At 56.3% G+C, this 22011-nt stretch overlaps 2 long non-coding RNA genes across 3 annotated transcripts; one reads left to right on the forward strand and one right to left on the reverse strand.

Annotated features, from left to right (window-relative positions):
- LOC110259227 lies at window positions 1862-5414 on the reverse strand. Of its 2 annotated transcripts, XR_002341412.1 has the most exons (5): window positions 5329-5414; window positions 4662-4830; window positions 3950-4511; window positions 3761-3841; window positions 1862-3671 (listed from the first exon to the last, which is right to left on the reverse strand). It is a non-coding gene; the product is annotated as an uncharacterized LOC110259227 (long non-coding RNA). The 2 variants fall into 2 exon arrangements; XR_002341411.1 differs by having other exon boundaries at window positions 3950-4830.
- Window positions 3013-13324, forward strand: LOC110259228. Its single transcript, XR_002341413.1, has 3 exons — window positions 3013-3096; window positions 3767-5771; window positions 11908-13324. It is a non-coding gene; the product is annotated as an uncharacterized LOC110259228 (long non-coding RNA).

Genomic DNA, 22011 nt, shown 5'->3' on the forward strand with positions numbered 1-22011 from the left:
CAGGTACGGAATGTGGGGACCCCCCCCCCGCAGCTTTATCTCAGAAGACAGGTGGTAATTACAGTATCCTGTGCGGCCAGGTTGAACCCACAGGACGGCCACCGCACCTGACCCCTGCCGAGCGGGAGCTGGGTCAGGCTGGGGTCAGGCCTTGGGGCTGGGTCGGATCAGGAAGTGTCTACACCCACCCCTGCGCACCCCACCATTCGAAGGACGGTCATGGCATTTGACCCCAGCAGCTACCCTGTGAGGGGGTCACCATCCACAGATGCAGAAGTGGGGGCTCAGGAGGACAAGGCACCTGCAGAGGCCACCCAGCCAGCAAGTGGCAGAAACAGGGCCCAGACCCAGACATCTGGACCTCAGTCAGTTCTTCCGTAAATACATCCTGAGTCAGGCTTATTCGGGGCCAAGTTCCAAGATAGGGCCTGGGAACAAGCAGATAAGGAAGACTTCACGCCTGACCCCGACAATCTCAGGGTCAGCAGAAAGGAACACAGAGAAAGCAACCATTCGCTGGGGAATATTACTCAGCCCCGAAGAGAAAGGACACGTTCTGACACATTCTCCAGCGTGGGTGGACCTGGAGGGACCCCGGTGCCGTGGAATGGGCCAGGTGCCTCCAAAAGGACGCATGTGACATACTCCCACTTATGTGAGGCCCCTCAAGGGGTCAAGGTCACGGATACAGCGAGTGGGAGGGTGGGGGTCGGGGGCTGGGAGAGTAGGTGGTGAGCAGTTGTTTTTGGATGGAGACAGAATTTCAGTTCAGGAAGAGGAAAAAATCCTGGAGATTGGCTGCAAAACAAAGCGAATGTCCTTCAATGCTACTCAGCTGGGCGCTTAAAAGAGGTTACGATGATAAAATCTATGTAGTTTGTATTTGATCACAATTTAAAAAAAAATTTTTTTTTTCTTTTTACAGCCACACCTGTGGCACATGGACGTTCCCAGGGATGGGGTCAAATCAGAGCTGTGGCTGCTGGCCTCCCCCTCAGACACAGCAAGGCCATTTGCAACCGACACCATAGCTCATGGCAACGCCAGATCCTTAACACACTAAGCGAGGCCAGGGATCGACCCCACATCCTCATGGATACTAGTCAGGTTCTTAACCCACTGAGCCACAATGGGAACTCCTAAAATATTTTAATAAAAAAAAAAATTTGCTTCATTCATTGGTTCCACAGCAATGACTGAACACCCACTTCAGCCCTAGACCAGGCACTGGGCCAGGTTAGTGTCTGGGGTATGTGTGTGTGTGGGGGGGCAGGGCATAAGAGGCTTGCAGGTGCTAACACCCCAAGGCGGGGTGGGGGGGTGGTCAGAGCTCCATGCAGGCAAACGTGGCTGCAGCAACAGTAACTGCTGCCCCGTGGCCCCGGGGATGCTGGGCACAGTGCAGGCCGCCTTCTGCTCAGTTCTCAGCACCGTTCTCAGAGGAGTAATGATGAGCCTGTCTTGTAAAGGAAGAAACCAGGGCTCATAAGAGACAGTGCACAATTCGAACCTCGTGGATTCGTTATCTCTTGCTGTGTAACAAACTGTCCCCACACCGCGTGGCTGGAAACAGCAAATACTTATTATCTCCCACGGTTTCTGTGGGCGAAGCCTCCAGGAGCTGCTGGACTGGGTGGTTCTGGGCCAGAATCTTTTAGGGGATGGTGGTCGAGCTGGCGGCTGGGGCTGCAGTTATCTGAAGGCTTGCCTGGGGCTGGAGGGCTCACCTCCAAGACCCCTCCTTCACCGGGCCGTTGGTGGCGGCCTCGGGACCCTGCCACATGGGCCTCTCCGCGGGGCTGCTTGAGCATTCTTGCAACGCAGTGGACACCTGACCCCAGAGCAAGTAGTTGAAGAGAGAGGCAGAAGACATAGCACCATTTATGACACCGTCTTGGGAGTCCCGTGCATCATTCCCGGGCATCTTCTGGCTACCAGGTGAGCACCGTTCAAGGTGAAGAAGCCGGCTCCTCAGGGAGTGCACACCAACAGGTGAGGGTCCTCGGGGGCCATCTGGACCTGGCTGCCACCCCGGACCTATCTCTGTCCCACCAGGCACCTGTGCTCTGCTCCGAGGCCCCTGGGCAGTGGGAAGGTGATGCCTGGTGTCGGAGGAGTTTTCAGAGACACCTGGGGACAGGATGACCTAGAAGAGAGGGTGTGCCAGGAGGTGGTACCAGACCGAGAGGAGACAGAACCTGGACCACAGAGACAGGTGCGGGGCTGTGTCTCAGCTGAGAAGCTCGCAGCTCAGAGCTCGTCACTTTGGGGAGACACCGTGGATGTCTGGGCACAGGAGGAAGCACGAGGGCACTTGGGGACAGGAGGACAGGTGAACGGCAGCGCTTCTGGCTGTGGTGGCCAGAGCCGGGAGGCTTGGTGTCAGACAGAGATCTGAAATGTGTGTGACCTTGGGTGAGTCTCCCGCATCCACACGGACCCTCAGTCTCCTCCTCTAAAAAATGGCATAATTAATCACTTCTCCCAGGCAAGAGACAGACTAGAGCCACACGGGCTCAGGGGTCTGGCGCACAGGTCCAGCCTCTGACACAGCTCAGCCCCAGCAGCCGGCCAGCAGCCGACTCGGTCAGATACACTGTCCCCATGGAACACGAGTGCTCCCGCCCCCCCAGTTCAGCCAGTGACCAGGACTCCCACCCAGATTAGCCAGACCAGTGGCTCCCTCCTGGCTGGGCTCAGGGCGAAAAGCCGACACCACTTGTGGCTGTTGGAATGCCCCATTGATGAGAAATGATCTGGACAAATATTTCAGAGCCCCTTTGTCCCATTCCAGTGGGAAAACAGCACGGAACGTGGAACGCTCCTTCCCAGGACAGCTGCCAAAGAATTCGGACCTTCCTTTATCTCTGCTGGAAGTTTTGTTTTCCTTTTATCGAAAAGGGTGTTATCGGTGCCACTGAAATAAAAAAGACATGCGCAGTTGAAAACGGGACCCAGCCAGCTAGAAAAAGGAAGGTCTGGGGGACAGAAAAACAGCAGAAAGACATGATTTTTCATCCACTGGGCATTCAGGAACCACAGCAAACTTTCCTTCCGGGACCATCAGACACAACTGGACAACGCAGCCTGGACAACGTAAGTGATGATTCATTCTGGCGATAACACGGGTTAATTACCGTGGGTGTTTCGCTGTGGCAGGTGCGCGGTCCAGGCATCTGCTGTGACTCTTCGCATCATGCAACACGGACCGTTTGGTTCCACGGCCAAGGTCACGTAGCGAATAAACGGCCAACCCAAAACCCAGGCTTCCCCACCCCGCCGCCCTTTGACCTCCCAGGAGGGGAAGGGCCAGTGTGCCTAGAGGGGAAGCTGCGAAGCCAGTGACCAAAAACGCTCGCGTGGAACCGGGTTGGGTTTTTCCACAGTACCCAGAAGCCATTTGAGCCGACCTTGCTTCGCGCCCACGGGTGGCTTCGGGCCTGGTACTAGGGATTCAAAGGAGTGGATGGCTGTGTAGACAAATCAAAGGATAGACAGAGGAACCACACAGTGGGCGGGTGGAGGCTGCCTGGGTTGATGGACGATGGATGGAGGATGCTGGTGGGTGAACAGGTGGAACGGTGGTCGGATGGCAGGATGGACGCCTGCGTGCTCATCGGGTAGCCTGCTGGAATAGCTGCGTACCTTCGGGCAGGTGATGGAGGTGTTGGCTAGAAGGATGATAAACAGATGGGCGGGTCCAGAGGTAGGCGGGCAGTGGAAAAGTGAGTGGGCAGGGCTTTGCCCTAACTCCCCGTACCTGCAGGAAAGCGGAAGCCGGCCCTCGGAGGACAGGTCGTTCCTGAGCGTAGGCTACGTCGTGGTTCCTGACCTCGAGGTTCTAGAATCCGAGAGGTGAGAGGGGCCATAAGTGTCACACTGGTGTCCTGGCTGGGGGCCTGGAGAGGAGGACAGCCTCCAACAGCTGCCACCTGCCCCAAATGCCCACCTGAAATGTGTCTCTCATCCTGGCCTCGCCTTGTCATAACCGTGGACTCCGAGGTGGCTCCCACACTGGCATGGGTGGTTCCCTGTCTGGGGGTGGAGGAGGGACCAGCAGAAGTGTGGTCCCTGGGAGGCAGCTGTGAGGGGTCCTCTGAGACCTGAAGGCCCAGGGGGCCTCAGAAGCCTCTGTCCCCCAGGCAGGAGTGACAGCTGCTGACCTGGCCATGGCCCCAGTCATTCGGCTGGCTCTTCCAATGCACCTGCTACATGCAGGCACTGTGCTGGGTGACAAGAAGGAGAAGGTCTGCCCCTTGATCGATGTCACTAAAGGGAAGGGACAGCCCTACCCCCTGGGATACGGGATACAAGGTCAGCCCTGGGGCCAAGGCTGAGAGCCTGGCACGCGGTAGGGTTTCAGCAAAGGTTTGCTGAGTGGATACACGACAAGGCTAAAAAGCACAGACTTTGAAGCCAGAGGGGCCTGAGTCCAAGATCCTGATTCTTCCCTTTCGGGGCTGGGTGGCCCGAGGATATCACTTCACCTCTCCGGGTCCCAGGTTCCTATTCTGTGAAATGCAAAGCTTAATGTTAGTTTGGTAGGATTTTTGTGAGGGCTCGCGGGGAGACGGCATTCGCAAGGTGCTTGGCTCCTAGTAGGAGCTCAGCAGATGTGCTCCAGCTGGCCCCACCCCCTGGCCGCAGGGCTCCAGGCTCACCTGTGGGCGGCTGAGGCCCCGCCCTCCTCCTCCTGGCAGCTCCAGCCCCCAGCAGGTGACTGCAGAGGCTCTGGGTGCCAGCCCTGGGAGCGTGGGAACTTCCTGCCGCCCTGTTTGTCTTGGGCTGCCGGGGAGGGGCTGCCACCCTCTGTCCGCTCCAGCGAGGCTCCTGCCAGGTCGCCCAGCGTGAAAAGGAAGAATTGTTCCCGTGACCTTTGCTTTCCTTGTCAGAGGTGATTTCAGCAAGTACCGCCCCTCTCCCCTAAAAGCCAGGCCAGCCTTGGTTCCCACCACCTAAGGGACACCTATGTACCTGGGCAGGCAGGGCCACTGGGAGAACTGGCAGCCTTGCCCCTGCTAGCGGGCGTGAGGCCCCACGCCCCTCTGTCCCCACCCCTGAGCCAGGAGTTGGCCAGGGTTCCCTCGTTGTGTCAATATCCCCCCACCCCTCACTCGGGCCTCATTTCTCTTTGCTGAGTGAATACACAAGACTGAAAATCACAGACTTTGAAGGCAGGACCTTGCATGGGACCCAGCCCAAGGTCAGAGGCTCAGTCAAGCTCCCCACCCCCCCAGAGCAAGGCACCCTCTCCGCCTCCTGCTTCTACTCCACCCTGCTCTGGGAGGGGTTAGTGCCAGTCTCTAGAGGTGGGCCACAGGTCTCTACCTGGTTAGAGCAGCTTTCTCCACCGAGTTTTTATCACTCCGCCTCACCCTCCTCCACCCCTGGCCATGGTTCCCAGCCCGGCACCGACTGCGCTTTCCCTGCTTTGACACGGCTGGTGGCCCCAGCGTGTCACCCTGGCAGCCGCGGAGCCTTCTGGAGATGAGCCATGTGGTGGCCACTGCAGGCAGCACAGCCGAGGTTAAGGGCAGCCTCGGATCACGGAGGCTCCGTTTCCGATTTTCCAGAAGATGCTGATTGTTAATGATCGTTGTTCTTTCCTTCTGGGGCATAAAAAAGCAGGGTCAGCTCACAACCGGAAAAGCAGCAGGTCAAGGTTCCCAGAGTATGAAATGTCAGCCTCCGGCGGCAATGACATTCACCCAGAGGCACTAAAAATAGACGCCAAACAGAAGCATCAAGTCTCTGGAGGCTGGAGAAATAAGGTGAGCTTGGGGCAGAAACAACACTCGCTGATCACACGTGTGGCCCAGGGGCAGGGCAAGGGTTTGACTTTTTTCTTCTTAAGAGACAACAGGAAAGCGAGCTTGAGAAGGGGCAGCCCAAAAGGACATTGCTCTTTCAAGGATGACCTTGCCAGATGTAAAATTCAGATGACGACAGAACCTGCAGCGAGATGTGACCCCGGGCAGGCTTGAGGTTTGGCAGATCTCATCCCCACTGGGCCCAAGAAGGCAGTGCTTAATGTCCTTTCTGCCATGGGGGACCAGCCATGGTAGGCTGACTGCAGCCAGCACAGTCCAAGAGAAACTTTGTGATGACAGAATGTTCTGTCTTTGCTCTCTCCCACAGGGAGCCGCTAGCTGCGTGTAGGCGTCAAGCACTTGAAATAGGACTATTGTGTTTCAGCCACAGAATTACTCATTTGATTTCATTTTAATTGATTTCGATTGAAATGGCCAGTGTTAAATAGTGGCTAGTGGCTACCATATTGGACCGCATGGTTTTAGGCTTTAGGAGAAGAAGAGCTGCAATTGATTAGCAATGTCTGCTAGGGATACAGGATGGGAAGAGAGGAGACAAACGCTGCGTTACCAAATGACCAGGGGAACTGGCATGGACTTAGGTCACCTGAGGCCCAAATCCTTGATTCCGACGCCTGAACAGTTTTCATATTTAGAAGAAAATGTATCTGTGAAGTTTAGTGCTACATGTCCCATCCTTTAGTTTCATGACCTTTGACTCCAGGCAACTGCCAGTCTCCTAACTGGTTTCCCTCCTTGTGGGACCCCGTTTCTCATCCACTCTCTATGTAGCAGCCAGAAGGGTCCTCCCAAAATACTAATCCAACCATGTTCTACCCTGCTCAAAACTCTTGCTGGCTGGTCCCCACGGCCATCAAGACTCTTCCCTTCAGTCTCATCCCCTCTTCTTCTTCTGCATTTCCACCCCAGCACACACCCCACTGATGCTGGCTGAGTCTTTCTCTGCTCCACTGCTCAGGGAGCCCTGAAGACCTGGGCTATCTCTTGCCCCATATTGACATCCACCACCCAAAGCACAGGACCTGAATACCTCCTACTGGAAGGCTCACAGGATTCCAGGAACTCTCAGGTGTATTTTCTTATTATGCCCTTAAAGTAATAAGACAAATGCCATTATTGCTCTGCTTCACAGACAAGGAAGCTGAAGCCCAAAGGAGGGGGAAGGGTTTGGCCAAGGAAAAGATCAAAAATGGCAGATATGAGATGCAGACCTGGGTACATGTTATTCTCAAACCTTGCTTTCTACATGGAGCAATCTGCCTCAACATAGTGGCTGTGCTGAGATGGGAAAACAGGTCCCAAGACTCCAGTCCAGTATTTCTTCCACAACTGACTCAACACATGGTAGGTGAAAGAAGGGACAGATGGATAAGTAGATGGATGATGGGTGGATGGATGATGGATGGATGGATAGTTGGTCAGATGGATGGATTTGGGATGGATGGATAGATGGCTGATGGATGAATGGATGATGGATGGATGAATGGATAGTTGGTTGGATGCTGGATGGAATAGGGATGGTTGGATGAGGGATGGATGGAAGGATGATGATAAATGGATGGATGACGGATGGATGGATAGATATTAGATAATAGATGATGGATGGATGATAGATGGATGAATGGATAGTTGGTTGGATGCTTGGATGGAATAGGGATGGAAGGAAGGATGGATGATAGGTGGACGGATAGATAATAGATAACGGATGATGGATGGATGAATGGACAGTTGGTTGATGCTTGGATGGAATAGGGATGGATGGAAGGATGAGAGATGGATGGATGGATGGACGATGGATGGATAGATGGACAGATAATAGATAATGGATGATGGATGGATGGGTGGGTGGATGTGTGGATGGATACATGCATGCATACACTCATGAATAAATGAAAAGACAACAAAACGGTGAGAAGTGAAGTAAAATGTCATGACTAGGGAAGCGGGTAAGACAATGTCTGCATTTTTCTTAACCATTTTTCAGGTGTATCAAAACTAGCAGGTCAGGCAAAAACTCTTGGAGGCTTTTGTGTTTGATGAGATAAGTGAAGGGTAAGCTCTACGTGCATATCAAAAAAGCCCTGGGCTGTGCCAGGACCTGCTTCTCTCTCACCTCCGCCTCTGCCACACCCCCCACCTCGCCCGGTGGTGCACGGAGCCCCTCCCCCGTGCTGCTTTCCCATGGGAAGGCTGGGAAACAATAGCAATTTCTTCTGAATGGAGCTCTCCCCTGAGCCAAAGAGTAAACAGGAGCCAGGGAAGAGCCGGCGGCCAGCATAGCTGCTCTGCGGTGATTACATAACCAGGACATACCTGGGAGAGGCTCTGATCCAGGGGATTTTAACAGGGGCGGGAGGAGGGCGGGGCACGCCCTGCGCAGGAATGGCTGTGCAGGTACCTGGCCCGGCTGGGAACTGGAGCCGGGGTGTCCGGGAGGAAGGAAATTCGAGTGTCACTTTCTGAGGGCGTTCTTACAGGAAGAGGGCTCCCCGCAGGATCAGTACCCACCCAATGCAGCAGGGTAGGTTCTGTTATGTTCCCTTTTCCAGATGGAAAAAAAATAGAAATGGGGCACAGAGAGGTGGCATCTGGCTCCCGGCCTAGGGGGTTAAAGGAGCTGGAACACCTCCCACCTCCTCTTTCTCTCCATCCCCCACCCCTATTAAATCTTGGGTCCGTTTATTTTCTCTGTTTTCTAACCATTGGTCCACCCGCTCAGTCCCCAGCAGTTCCCCTTCCCTCAGGACCTGCTTGGGGACAGGAGACAAAGTGAAACAGAACCTGGCCCTGCCTGGGGAAGAGGCACTTACCAACGAGGGCCTGAGACCATCTGTATGTGTCTGGGATGTGATTCTGGAACTTTCTGCCTGTGAGGCACACAATCATTTTCTCACCTGATCTGCTGAGCGATTCCCAGGGTCACTCTTGCTTGTGGCAGAAGAGCCTGAGGTCCCCAGAGGCTCAGAGGCTGCTCCCTGGAGACCCGGGGGCTGGGGAGGGCTGCCCGAGGGCGGCCTGCGTGGGCTCGAGCAGAGCATCCAGGAGCTTCTCGAGCAGAGGAGGAGGCAAGGGCCGCGGCTTTTTCTAGCCCCGAGCTGTATGCTCCAGCAAAGATGCCAGGAGGATGGGGGTCACCTCACCAGACCCAGAGACTGCCGGCCTCGGAGCTCCCAGGGTGGGATCGGAAAGAGACCCCAGGGACGCTGGGACAGAGCCTGGCCCGGCTGGGGACAGGTGGCCCAGACCAGGGGCCTTAGCCCTTGAGCAAGGTTGAGTCAGACAAACCCTTCTCTGTGGGACCTTGGACGAGTGCCTCTCCTCTCCGAGGATCAGCAGCCCCATCCGCAGACCGAGGCCAGTGGAAGGCATCCGTGTTGATGCCCAGTGAGACCCGGTGAGCCTGTAGATATGTGGGTGCACGGAAAACAGGGAGCCCTGCCCGCAGGCGAGGCCCGGTGCCTGGACATCCTGCTGCCTGAGCCCTCGGGGGCTCCTGGACAAACAGGTAACCCCTCAGGGGCAGGCACCAGGGTACAAGCCACATCATGCCCCCCTCTCCTGCAGCACCCAGGGGCTGCCAAGCACCACGCATCATTACGTAAGCCGCCTACCCCACCGCCACAGACCAGCCGTGTTGCCACGTAAATAGACTCTTGTATTTACCTACCGTGAGGGAGGGAAAGGCCTGCCTGGTGGGGGCGGGCACAGGTGAGCTCAGAGGCCTTTGGCTCTGACTTCTGTTCTGCACCAGGTGTGCACACATCCTGTGCCTGGCAGCCGGGCTCGGGTGCAAAGCCATGTCCTGGGAGCACAGGCCACATGCCTTTGGGTCACTTGCTTGGGTGTCAGCAGCCAGCTCTGGCTGGGGCGGGGGCGGGGTGTGGGCAGGGCTTCCTTTGCAGGCAGACGAGGTTGGCCTGGGCCACATCGGAGTGGCAAGCATCTGATGACCCCCCATGGCTCCAAAGCTCTGCCAGCTGCAGGTACCACTCACTTGTTCTTGATGGATAGAGGACTGTCTACACTGGGTTGGCAAAGAGCGCGGAGGCTGGAGGAAGGAGCCCTGGGAACTTCCATATGCCCTGCGTGTAGCCCTAAAAATAATTCATTAATTAATTTTAAAAAGAGCCTGCTATGTGCAGCGCTCTCTCTGTTCTCAATAGGAGAACAATAGGAGGGGTCTCACCAGGCACTGGATCTTAGACTTCTTGGCCTCCAGAGAAATAAATGTTTGCTATTCGGGGCGGGGGGAAGAGAACCTACTATGTGCAGAAAATCTTATGTGGTTTATCTTTAATCCTAGAAAGTTCTCAATGTTCATATTCTTTTTTATGCAAGAAGAAACTAAGACTCAGAGAGTCAGATAAGTGACTCAAGACCACACAACTAATGAGATGATGGAGTTAAGATTTGAACCCGTGTCTATCTGAGCCCAAGTAGTTATTTCCAATATATATGACGCCCCCCAGGCCTCAACATTTTCGCCAGCATAGGGATAGTCATACAACCCAAGAAACGGCCTCACTGGGCTTTTGACCAAGATGGCAGCCTTGCGCGGCATTACCAGTTCATGGATATTTGGCTGGATCGATGATTGGACAAGTGGGTGGACAGTCGGATAACTGGACAGAGAGATGGATAGGTGGCTTTATACATGAGTACCACATTTATAAGTGGGCCGGGAAGGTGGAGATACAGACAGATGGTTGGATGGATGATTAGATGCCCCATAAACAGATAGACTGGATCATAGACCATTTAGGTAGATGAATGGATGGATAATTGAAGGAGTGAAGGGTCACAGGATGGATGGATGGAGGGAGGGAGAGAGGGAGGAATGGATGGATGGATGGATGGGTCGTTGGGTGGATGGGCCAAGAGACGGATGAATAGATGGATAATTAAGCAATGAATGGGTCAATGAGCCAGTGGAGGGGTGGATGATTGGAATGAAGCATAGAAGTCTAGATGGAGAGATGGATTGAAAGTTTGGTGGGTGAAGGAATGGATGAGTCCTTTCTGATCTAACTCTAGTTGCACAAGGGACTTTCTCAATCATCCAACACCCATCCCATGCTGAGGCTCAGCTCTGTTCTGGGGATTGTCAGAATTACCTCATGGAGCCAGAGTCCCCGCTACTATGCCAGCCACCCTGGGGCAGGCAGAAGAGAATTCCAACAAGAGAAACTGGAGGGAGAACCCTGGGCTGGAGGAAGGAAGCCTGGGGATATCTCCAGCCTTGACACTGCCCTGACATACATCCCTGGAGGGCACTGCCATCTTGGGGACTCTGCCACAGGTGGGCAATCGGACAGGTGTGAAGACCCAGACAGATGCAGGTAGAGCCCTGGAGGCCCCTCTCCAGCCCCCAGTGCTGCTCCTCAGAAGTGGGAGTGGGCAGTGTCCCTAGACACACTGGCTGGGACCAGCTCCAGGGGCTTGTCCAGCTTCAGGACTAAGATGCTGGCCAAGAAAGCCAACTCACCACAGCCTGCATGCAAAGGCAGAGAGAAGACGCTTGGTTTGGCCAAAGGTATCCCCTTGAAAGTGCGCTGGGCCAAGGTCAAGGCCTCCTCAGGACCCACGTTCCCATCTCCAGTCTGAGCCTATTTTGGACGCCAATGTGAGTTAGGAACTTGGTGATTTTCATGGGGAGGGAGTCAGGGAGGTCCTGGGATGGGGGCAGGGGCGTGGGAGGGGCAGCAAGGGATGGGAGCCATGATGCGCCATCCATGCCCCAGAGTGGGGGCAGGAAAGGGCAGCGGCGTGGGCAGGAGGCCCTGGCAGCGGCATGGGCAGGGCTGAGGGAGCCAGGAGCCCTTCCAAGAGAGCCCTAGTCCCCTTCTCGGCTCGCCTTGGCCTTGGCAGTGTGGACAGCTAGGGCTGACTCCCACCACAGACCTGCCACAGTCTCAGGGTCACCGTGGGCCCCAGCCCTTCCCCCAGATATCCAAACTGAGGGGCCAGGCCTGGGAGGAGTGGGGGCAGCGAGGTGGGAGTCGGGGGCTCGCTGTTCCCAGCACACCCTGCCTGAGCCGCCTGCCCCCCACCGATCAGCCGTCAATCCCGTCCCCAGGGAGGCAGCGTGCAGGCCCTGGACCTTGTCAATCTGCGGGAACATTCGGAGCCTGAGCCCCAGCGTTCCCACGCCACGTCAGCTGCCAAGGAGGGGCCCCGACGGCAGTGTCCCCGCCTGTCCCAGACCACCCGCCCGCAAAGGCCCGAGTCTCCCATTGCACGACTTGGCAAACCAAGCCCACCAAAGACCCTCACGGCCGCCCAGTCCCAGAGCACGGGGTCTGGGGTGGGGCGCACTGTTTCCTGGGCTCCTCGCAGGCCCCCCTCCCCTTGTGGTGTGGGGTGGGGCCGCCAGCCCACCAAGGCAGGGGGCGCAGAGCCTCTGCGGGCTGTTTGTCAGGAAGATCCACTGCTTCTGGAAGCCTCCCTCGAGGGCTGGGGTGGCACAGCTGGGGCAGGAGGCGAGCCTGGGTGGGGCCCCCTTTGTGCCCACGCCTGCACTCTGTCCCCTCTGGGCCTCCCGCTTGGCCCAACCAGGGGCCTGAAATTCCTGTGACCCCCACTTTCCCAAATCGTCTCTGCACCCGGCTGGCCCCCTCACTCTGACCATCCTGCACCCCCACGCCGACCCTCCGACCCTCCATCCCCACTGCCTCCTCACTGGTCCCTGGTCAGCCCTGGGTCATCCGGCTTTGAACTTGAACCCTGGGAAGCCCATCTCTGCTCCAGCTTCTTGTTTCCCAGCCTCCAGCACAGCCAGCATGGCTGGACCCAGGGGCCTCTCTGCCCTCCTGTCTTTTCTCCCTTCCTGGGAAGGATTGGGGGACCCCCTGCCCCAGGCTCCCAAGGAGCCAGCAGCCTGAAAAGACCCCCCTCTGAGGTTTTGTGTAACTGTGTGGGACCCCCCCCAGCACCCGCTCAGGACAGAGCCCACTGCTCTTGATGGCCTGGCAATTTCCTTCCCACCACAGAGGCGGAAAGCCCTCCCACCCGAGGGAGCAGACCCCCATCTGCCCCACACAGTATGGGGGTGTCTGGAAGGTCCCTGCTCCCCCAACCACCGCCCCCCAGAGGAAGGATGTGCCATCTGCCACATGCAGCAAGAGCAGCCCCTGGCCCACCCTCTAGACAAAACCCACGCAAGCCCAAGGGCCCAGAAAATAAAGCCCAAGTCTTTACCAAGGGCCAATCAGAGCCTTTCCTACGTGCCTCTGACGGGAGAGACACGGAGTTTCTCAGGCTCATCTGACCTCAGAAGTGCTTTCCCCGGAGCATCTTATGGGACCATGGTTCCTGGGAGCCCTTTATGAGAAACACCCAAATTGTTCCTGAAGCCCTGGAGCACTGGGTTCCTGCGCTCGGGCCCAGCCCGGTGTGTGCTTGGGGTCAGAGGAGGATGCTGAGAAAGCTCCAGGTACCAGGCATGGGCTCCCGGCTTCCCTCACCCACACTCGGTGCCTAAGGTCTGCAGTTGCCTCCCTGCTCTGAGGACTATGTGACGCTGAAGCCCATGTCACCACCACTGGGGGCGGGGGGGACGTAGCTGCCCCTCCTGGGCCTCTGGAGACCCAGAACCGTCCCCCACAGCCAGGACAAGCCTGCATCCCATGGCCTAGAACGAAGCTTCGGGAGGCAGCAGGAAGGCCCGTACAGGTGGCTGGGTCCCCTCCTCAGTAAAACAGGTGGGGTCTGCCCCTGACACCCCCCCACACCTCTCCCCGCCCTCCCCTGCCCACTGCCGCCTCCTCCCTGAGCTGCAGCCTCCAGCAGGCAGGGCCCCCAGGGTCCAGGAGGGCTAGCCACAGAGCTGGCCAATGCTGAACCCAGCCTGAGGGCCCCAGCACCTGTGAGTGGGCGTGGCAGGCTTCCAGGTGGGCTCCAGGCAGGTACCCCCTGGCCCAGCTCCCCGGCCAATGGCCCTCCTCCTTCCAGCCTGACCCTGGGTAGCCACCCACACTCTACACCGGCACCTCCGATCTGGCTGGAGCCTCTTTCCTTCTATTGATTCAGCGTCTAAGCGGACTCCCATTGGGTTTGTGAAGGGCTCTCCACGCCTCATCTTTCCGCTGGGGTCTTTCCCAATCCTCGGGGCACTGCTTACTTACCGCTCCCTCCTGAGTGCCAGCCAGCTCCCTCTTCCCCTTAACATTCCTGCCTCGTCCCCCCACCCCCTGCCCACCCCACCGCCCTGGCCATGGCCTTGCCTCACCACAGCGCCCAAGCCTGGCAACCTTAGGTCCGGGTGCATTGCTAGAGCTCAGGCATCCATTCTTTCCATCCTTCCTTCACTTAACCAGCTTGGCTTTGCCTGGCTTTGCTTGGCAGTACCCGCAGCATATGGAAGTTCCCAGGCTAGGGGTCAAATCAGAGCTGCAGCTGCCAGCCTACACCACAGCCACAGCCACAGCAACGCGGGGTCCAGGCCATATCTGCGACCTACACCACAGCTCATGGCCACACCGGATCCTTAACCCCCTGAGAGAAGCCCGGGATCAAATCTGCGTCTTCATGGATACTAGTCAGGTTCTTAACCCACTGAGCTACAGTGGGAACTCCTAACCCGCTTTTCTTGAGTGCCTCCTCTGTGCCAGCGCAGGGCCCACATCCAAAAGCAGTGCATCTCTGGGAGCTGTTACAACTTCCCCTCACCTCCACCACGGAGGCCGATGAGGTTACGCCCACTGTACATATGAGCAAACTGAGGCCGGAAGTGGTTCTCATGGCTTTGTTCACACCGCTGTAAGAGCCAGGACAGCAGTTCGCGCCGTCTGGACTGAAGCCTGGGAGGCTGTTCTGGCTGGCATTCCACCGCCTGATATGTAACACCGACCTGGGCCAGGTGGCTCAGTGACAGCTCCAAGCCTTGGGCCCCAGAAAAACCATACTTTACAGATGTGGCCAAGGCGCTGACACTGTCCTGGCTGGAAAATTTATGCCCTCTCCCCACTGGCACCCTCTGTTCACCCACTGTGGGCACCCTGGCAGCACCCACCATAGAAACATCAGGCTTGGATGCCAGAGTGGAGACGGGTGACTCTGTTTCTAACTGGCCATTGTCTGCAAGGGGGCGGGCACTGGGAGGGCACCCCCAGCAAGCCTCCATCCCTGCCCCTCGCCACCCGTCCTCCCGCCTCACACAGGCATCGGATCGAGGCCTGAGCCGGGGCTCCTGCGAAATATCCCCCTTCCTTCTTGACGCTGAGGCGCTGCAGCTGGCTGTGGCTTCTTCAGAGGGTCCTCGCCTGACCCCCCAGGACTCCCCCCAGGTCTTAGCTCCCTGCACGCCTCCGTGTTACCCACAGGTGACAGGACCCACGTGGTGCGGTTGCTGCTGGACTGCTGCCCCCTCTGTGAGGACTCTTCACCCCCACAGCTTCAGGTGGGGTGATACCCGCCTGGCACACAGGAGGTGCTCGGTGAATGCTGTTGAGGAGGACAACGGGGGGCCCTGACTCAACCTCCTGTGGGGACCTCGCTTGCTTCTGGTTTCCGCAGCTGAGATCCTGCCCAGCTCAGGGGACTCTCAGGAGGACACTGTCATGTCCCGCATTCTGCCCTCACACCAACCCCAAGTCCTGGCCACCAGCTTCAAGAGGGGCCCTGTGGGGTCACCTATGGGGCCCTAAGATGCTCGGTGCCAGGCCCTGTATGCAGTAGGCACTCGGCAGTGCCCATGCTGGTTCTCTCCATTGTCCCCATGGGGCGGGGAATGTGTGTTTGCAGCAGGACGTGAGCAGGTTCAGTTCTGCTGTGGAAGCCGAGAGAAACAAACAGGAGCAAGAGTGTGACTTACAGACAGAAAGGGGGGAAAGACCAGCCATGTCACCCTAAATCTGCCACCACGTGACACCCAGATGGTCCCCTTCTGCCCAGACACGCAGAGAAAACTACAGGTGTTTAGCCGGCCCCAGCAAGGCATAGGTGTGTTTCTCCCGTGGAGCAGGTGCACGCTGACTCCAGAACCTTCCATCTGCCTGAGTCCTGGGTCCACCTCAGCTCTGGGCCTCAGAGCCACAGGGCCGTGAGGGAAGCTGAGGCAGCTGAGCGAGAAGCCCCCACGTTCTCTCTCACTGCCCCTGCCTCCTGGCTGCCCACAACCCTCTTCCTGTCACCGGCTCCTCCTCCGGCCACCAGGTCTAAACCAGGGAAGCTGGTGGTTCCGCGTGTTGGCAAGTCCTTCCCAGGTGCCCATTCTGTGCCAGGTTTGGGGCACTTGGGGCCCAGTTTTCTTCAGCTCCTTCTGGGTCCTTTTAAATCTTTCTGGACCTTTCCGGATCCTTCTAGGGCCCTGCTCATGTCCCAGCCACACCCCTCTGCCCCATTGCTAGCTATTCTGCCCAGGGAGGGAGGGAGGCCTCAGTCCTAGGGTCTGGGGGTCCTTTTGGCCAGAGCCACTCACAACCTCTTGAGACCCTTGGGCCCCAGGGGGTCCAAGAAGTAGCCAAAGGAGCCACCTGTAAGGATGGGTCCTTGAGCACCAGTGAGCCCCAGAGTCATGGCCCAACGCACATCGGCTCCAGCACTAAAAAGACCTGTGGGCAATCAGTGGGGCAGGGGGACCCCAGGGACATATCCCATAGATGGGGCACAGAGCAGGGGCCCTGGTGGCATCAGAGGGGGCTTTGGAGCTGGGAGGGCTGAGCAGGGGCTGCAGCTCCAGTGCAGGTGGGAGAGAAGGAGCCACAGAGGCCCAGGGACCCCTGCACTTGGAGAGGCAGGCAGCTGTGCCCGGTGACAGGTGGCCTGCTCCATGGAGGCAGAGGTGGCCCAGGCCCAGCAGGGGCCTTGGAACACAGCCATCTGGGTCCCTTCGTGGTGGGACAATGGGGACCGAGGAGGGGTCAACAACCTGCTTCAGGTCACATGGACAGTCAGTCAGGGAGGGAGCTGGGCCTCTATAGGTTTTGAGTGCCCTGGTCTCAGCCTCGAGCTGGCCCCTTTTGCCTCCCTGAAGTCCAAGAGGAGCAATTGGGTCTAGAGGGTAAGTGTCAAGGTCACATCAGCTGAGGCAGCCCAGAGCCCAGGGAGGAGTGCTGGACTCCTGCTTTCAGAGCCAAAGTGGGAAACGCTTCCCTCCCTCAGCCCTGGATATCCAGTTGTCATCGTCCGTTTACTCAGCTGTTGTCCCTCCAGACTCGGCTGACACAGCAGGTGCTCATGGAGTGTTTGTGGGGTGGGGGGTGGGGAGGTCAGTTGGGATGAGTGGGCAGATAGAGGGATGGATACAGTGCTATAGACTAAATATCTCCCCTCTGCAGTGCACACACTAGAACCCTAAGCCCCCCAAATTGAAGGTGTGAGGAGGTGGGGGCTGTGGGTGACGAAGTCATGAGAGTGGAGCCTTCACGAATGGGATTAGAGTCCTTATAAACGACCCCAGAAATTTCCTTCCCCACCTCTGCCATGTAAGGACACAGCGATGCGTCTGCCCTCTGTGATCAGAAAGGGGTCTTCACCAGCCAACAGAACGCCTGGGGTCAAAGGTACAGCTAAACAGGGGCTGGCCACATCCTACCCTCCCACCAAGGCCAAGGAGGGACCCCCAGGAGGCAGATCCTGGAGGAAGGAGTGGCCGCAGGGCCCTGGAGTAGGGTTATGAGACTGAAGTTCTGGTTTCGGTCTGACCAGGATCCAAGACTACTGTTACCATGTAGAGGTGACATTAAGGGGAACTACAGGGACAGACCTTGGGGCACGAAGGAGGCCCTGCAGAAGAGGTCCGAGACTGGAGGAAGAAGACGTCTGAGGCTGAGGCTGAGGCTAAAGACCTTTCCAACCCATCCAGTCACCCTAGCAAAGCTGGTATCTGGCTCTTTAAGTCTTAAAGGGCCCTAGAGGTTTTACATGTGTCTGTTTCAATGGGGGGCACCAGAGAGCAACCCACCCCTTAATGCCACCATCCACCTGACAATTTCCAGGTGAATCCTGATACCCCAAGTGCAGGATAATGGCACATGTGAACTCTGAGGAGTCTGGGGTAATATCTCCCTCAAAGCTGAACCTGGCTTCAGGAATCTCCAGGAGCTGAGCTTGCAAACGGGTATAGCCACGGACCCAACTTTCTAGACACTCCCTTCATCATCACCTAAGACTGGTTTTGCTCTCCTTCCCCCAGGCCAGCCACATCCTAATTCCCTAACCTCAGTGAGTGAGCCATGACATATGTAGAAATATTTAATTTAATTTTTAAAAAAAGCCAGCATCCCTATGGTGAAAATTCCAAAATGCCATTGAAGAACTTAAATCAAGTCCTGGATCAATGAAAAGAAATCTCCACGAATTGTGTACTCTCACAATGGGCCAAATCTCCAGGGATTCATACACTTTTTCTAGTCCATTCGGAATCCCATCAAGGTTCTATGGTGGGGTCTGAGTCATTTTTTTAAAAACTAGACCAAATCTTCATTTTTAAAAAAGTGGTGCATAGGAACATAATGTTCAGGAGGAAAATCAATCTGCAAAAATCTCCTAAATGACTTTGGAAAGCAAAACCCTGCATGTATGAAAACTCCCTCCGCAGCCACGGCCATTAAACTCTTCTACTGTGGGAACAGACAGACCAGTGGAAGAAATAGAGTTTAGAAACCTCCATAAGTCCCTCTAGGAACTTAAAATACAACAAAGGACAGACTCTTCACTTGAAAGAGTTGGGAAAACCAACCCTCCATCTGGAAGAAGTCAGTTAAATCCCTACCTCACGTCACACACAGAGTAATTTCCAAATGAATTATGAGTGAAGGAGTCTTTTTTCTTTTTCTTTTTTTTTTTTTTTTTAATCTATAAGCACAGGGAGGAGAATCAAAGCAAATATTCTTATAATCCTACTGTGCAGGAAGTCTTTCTAAGCAAGACAGGAAACCCAGAAACCATTAAGGAAAAAAACAAACAATGAAAATTGAGTACACACCACACATGAAAAGTCTTAAAGGTTGTGCTTAAGGAAGGCCACTCTGGTGGCCAGTGTGGAAGAAACGTTGGCAGAGGACGCCAGCTGGAAGGTAAGGAGGCATCTCAGGGAGAGGAAGTGGCCCTGGTCCCACTAGGAGGTATCAGAAAGAACCAGCACAGTGGCCAGCAGGGGTTGAGAAAAATGCCAGGATTGCATTAGGGTTTAAGATACATGCATAGAAACCAGCTTCATTAACAGAGGGCTTTTCCCTAAGCGATCTTTGCTAGAGAGAACTTCATCTTACCTCAGCAAATGTACTCCCTCACCTGACCCAAAAGGGGCTTTGGTGTGTGTTTGATGGCGAATGGACATGTCAGCGGTCAGGTGAGTGGGCTGAGTGGCGCCTTTCAGCCCAGGTAGTATGATGAATAAAGAATAGGGAAAGAGATGGCCAGGGATCAAAGACACTGCGGACCACGGCCAGCAGGACAGGACTGAAAGGGCAGCTGGGACTGGACATGGAGGGGATCCTCAAAGCGGGGGGCCTCTAGATGTAGCTTCCTCCGAACCCCCACCCAACTTCCTTGCTCTCCCAATGGGGCCCTGGCTGTGCCCCAGACTCCCCTGGAAGGCTCATTAAAGCAGAGGGCTGAGGCTGCTCCCAAAATTTCATCCTTTTTCAGATTCTGTTGGCTATTCTGTTACCTGTGACTTTCCTTGTAGATTTTATTTATTTATCTATTTATTTATTTATTTTTGTCTTTTTGCCTTTTCTAGGGCCACTGCCATGGCATATGGAGGTTCTCAGGCTAGGGGTGGAATCGGAGCTGTAGCTGCTGGCCTACGCCACCGTCACAGCAACACGGAATCCGAGCCATGTCCATGACCTACACCATAGCTCACGGCAACGCTGGATCCTTAACCCACTGAGCGAGGCCAGGGATCAAACCTGCAACCTCGTGGTTCCTAGTTGGATTCATTAACCACTGCACCATGAAGGGAACTCCTCCTCATAGATTTTAGAGTTGGTTTCTTAATACCTGTGAAAGGGCTTGCTGGGATTTTGATTGGACTCGTGTTGAATTTACAGATCAAGTTGGGAAGAACTGACATCTTGACAATATTGAGTCTTCTAGTCCATGAACATGGAACACCTCTCCATTAACCCCCCGGCCTGAGCAAGTCTGAGGGGCCCTGAGGCTTTGCATTTCTAGGTGATCCATGTGACCACACTTTGAGAACCATTATGTAAGTCCCTGAAGCCGGCCTGGTTTGGGAGCTGGGGCCATTCTGAAGATTGGGAACCTTCTAGGCTGGGCCCCAGGATGCCAGAAGGAGCTTTGGTTTCCATGCAAATCATCGCAGGCTGGCTCTGCTGGGATTTGCATGCTAACAGTGGACTTTTTTAGATTTTTAATCTCCAGCAGATAAGCAGTGGGTGCCAGGAGTCTGCAGGTGTGGAGGTTCAAGGAGATACAGCCACTTGTGGGAAAGGGTTTTTTCTCTAAGCATCCAATTCCTTAATGTTTGGGTGAATTTCTTGCCTCTTGGGACTCTCCCTTCCCCCACCCAAGAAATACCTTCCCAGGAAATCTCAGAAAATCAACCCAGGCCTAAAACTAAGGCCCTGCCCTCCCCCAGCAGGGCGTGGTGGTGGCCTCTGGCTGACCCCAAGGTGTGTCCAGCTGGGCGGCCCTAGAAGGGGACTGAGCAGTCAGAGGACTCCTTGGAGGACAGAATGTGACAGTGTGAGTGGAGGGCTAGCCCACCAGACAACCTAATCTCCCCTCCCAGAAGCAATGAGGCCGAGCCCGGGGAAGGGGCCGGCCTCCCAGATGGAAGGCTCACCTCGGGGGGGCTCAAAGGCCACTACCAGCCTCCCCTTGGTCAAGCAGGTGGCTATCGATGGCCGCCCTCCCGCCTGCCTGTGACTCCGATCCCAGGCACTCACTCGACCCACCACCTTCCCTTCCTCCCAGACCCCAGTCTGGGATGCCCAGCAGCGTGAGTCGGGGGCCCATGGGTGGTGGCTCTGACCCTTCGCCATGGCGGGAGGGGTGGGAAGTCTTGGAAGGGGTGGCCTCACTCTCCACTGGGGGCCCTGACTGTTCTCCCCAATTCCCGGTGTCTGCAGGGGCGCTGGGAACAGGACTCCATTCCCAAGTCCTCAAGGGGCCAATCCAGAGGCTGCTCTTGAGAAGAAGGGACCCCAAGAGGGAGGGGTGGGGAGCCCCGAATGCAACTTTGCCACTTGGTCCGGGTGTCTTATCAGGACACAAAGGGGGCCAGGGCTGTTTCCATGGACCCTAGACCCAGTCCTGTGGGTCGTCAGAGCCACAGCATGAGCCTTGCAGCCAGCAGAGGGGCCTGCAAGCTCTGTCCCTGTGTCCCCAGCACTGACCACCCCCTCCCCCCAAGGGGGATCCTGAGCCTGGAGTTCTCTGCACACACCCACTGCTTTGCAGCCAGGCATCTGTACAGTCAGCTCGGCTGCCTTTCAAAAGGCCCTGTAAATGGGATGGCTTGAACCACAGTCACTGTCCCCAGTCCTGGAGGCTGCAGTCCGAGCCCCAAGGGTGGGCAGGGCTGGTCCATCCGGAGGCCTCTCTCCTGGGCGTGTAGACAGACGTCTCCTCCCCGTGTCCTCGAAAGGGCCGTCCCTCTATGTGTCTGACCTCCTCTTCCTATAAGGACCCCAGTCCTATGGGATTAGGGTCCCACCCCGGTGACCTCACTTGATCTTCACGACATCTTTAACGGCCTTTTCACCAAATATGGTCGCACGTGGAGGTGCTAGCAGTGAGGACCTCAGTCTAGGAATCTGAGGGGACACAACTCAGCCCATAACGGCATCTGTCTCCAGGATCCTCTCTTAACGTGCCTGTGTGGAACGGGGAGGGCAGGGCTGTGCCCCCACCGGGCGCTCAATTTATATCAAAGTGGGAAGGGGCTCAGGTCCAGATGGCTTTGCTCCTTGCCTTCCTCTTTTCTCAGGTAAGCAAGGCCTGCTGTCCCAGGAGGCCTCGGGGCTGGACGGCCAGAGTTTCGGGGTCTGGAGCTCCGCCTGGCCAGGTTTGCAGCCAGTGAGGCCAGGACCCCAGCAAATGTGTGCCCATGGGTAGTGCTACCCATGCCTTCTGGGTGGGACCCTCACCCATCCCACGGAGCCCGTGGCTCCTCTCTGGGCGGCCCCCACATCAGGTTTCATCCATGCGCAGAGGGGAGAAACGTGACTGTGCAGCTGTGGGGATCGAGGGGCATCTGCAGAGGAGA

This window comes from Sus scrofa, chromosome 2 (assembly GCF_000003025.6).
Source record: "Sus scrofa isolate TJ Tabasco breed Duroc chromosome 2, Sscrofa11.1, whole genome shotgun sequence".
In the NCBI taxonomy this organism is placed as follows: Eukaryota; Metazoa; Chordata; class Mammalia; order Artiodactyla; family Suidae; genus Sus; species Sus scrofa.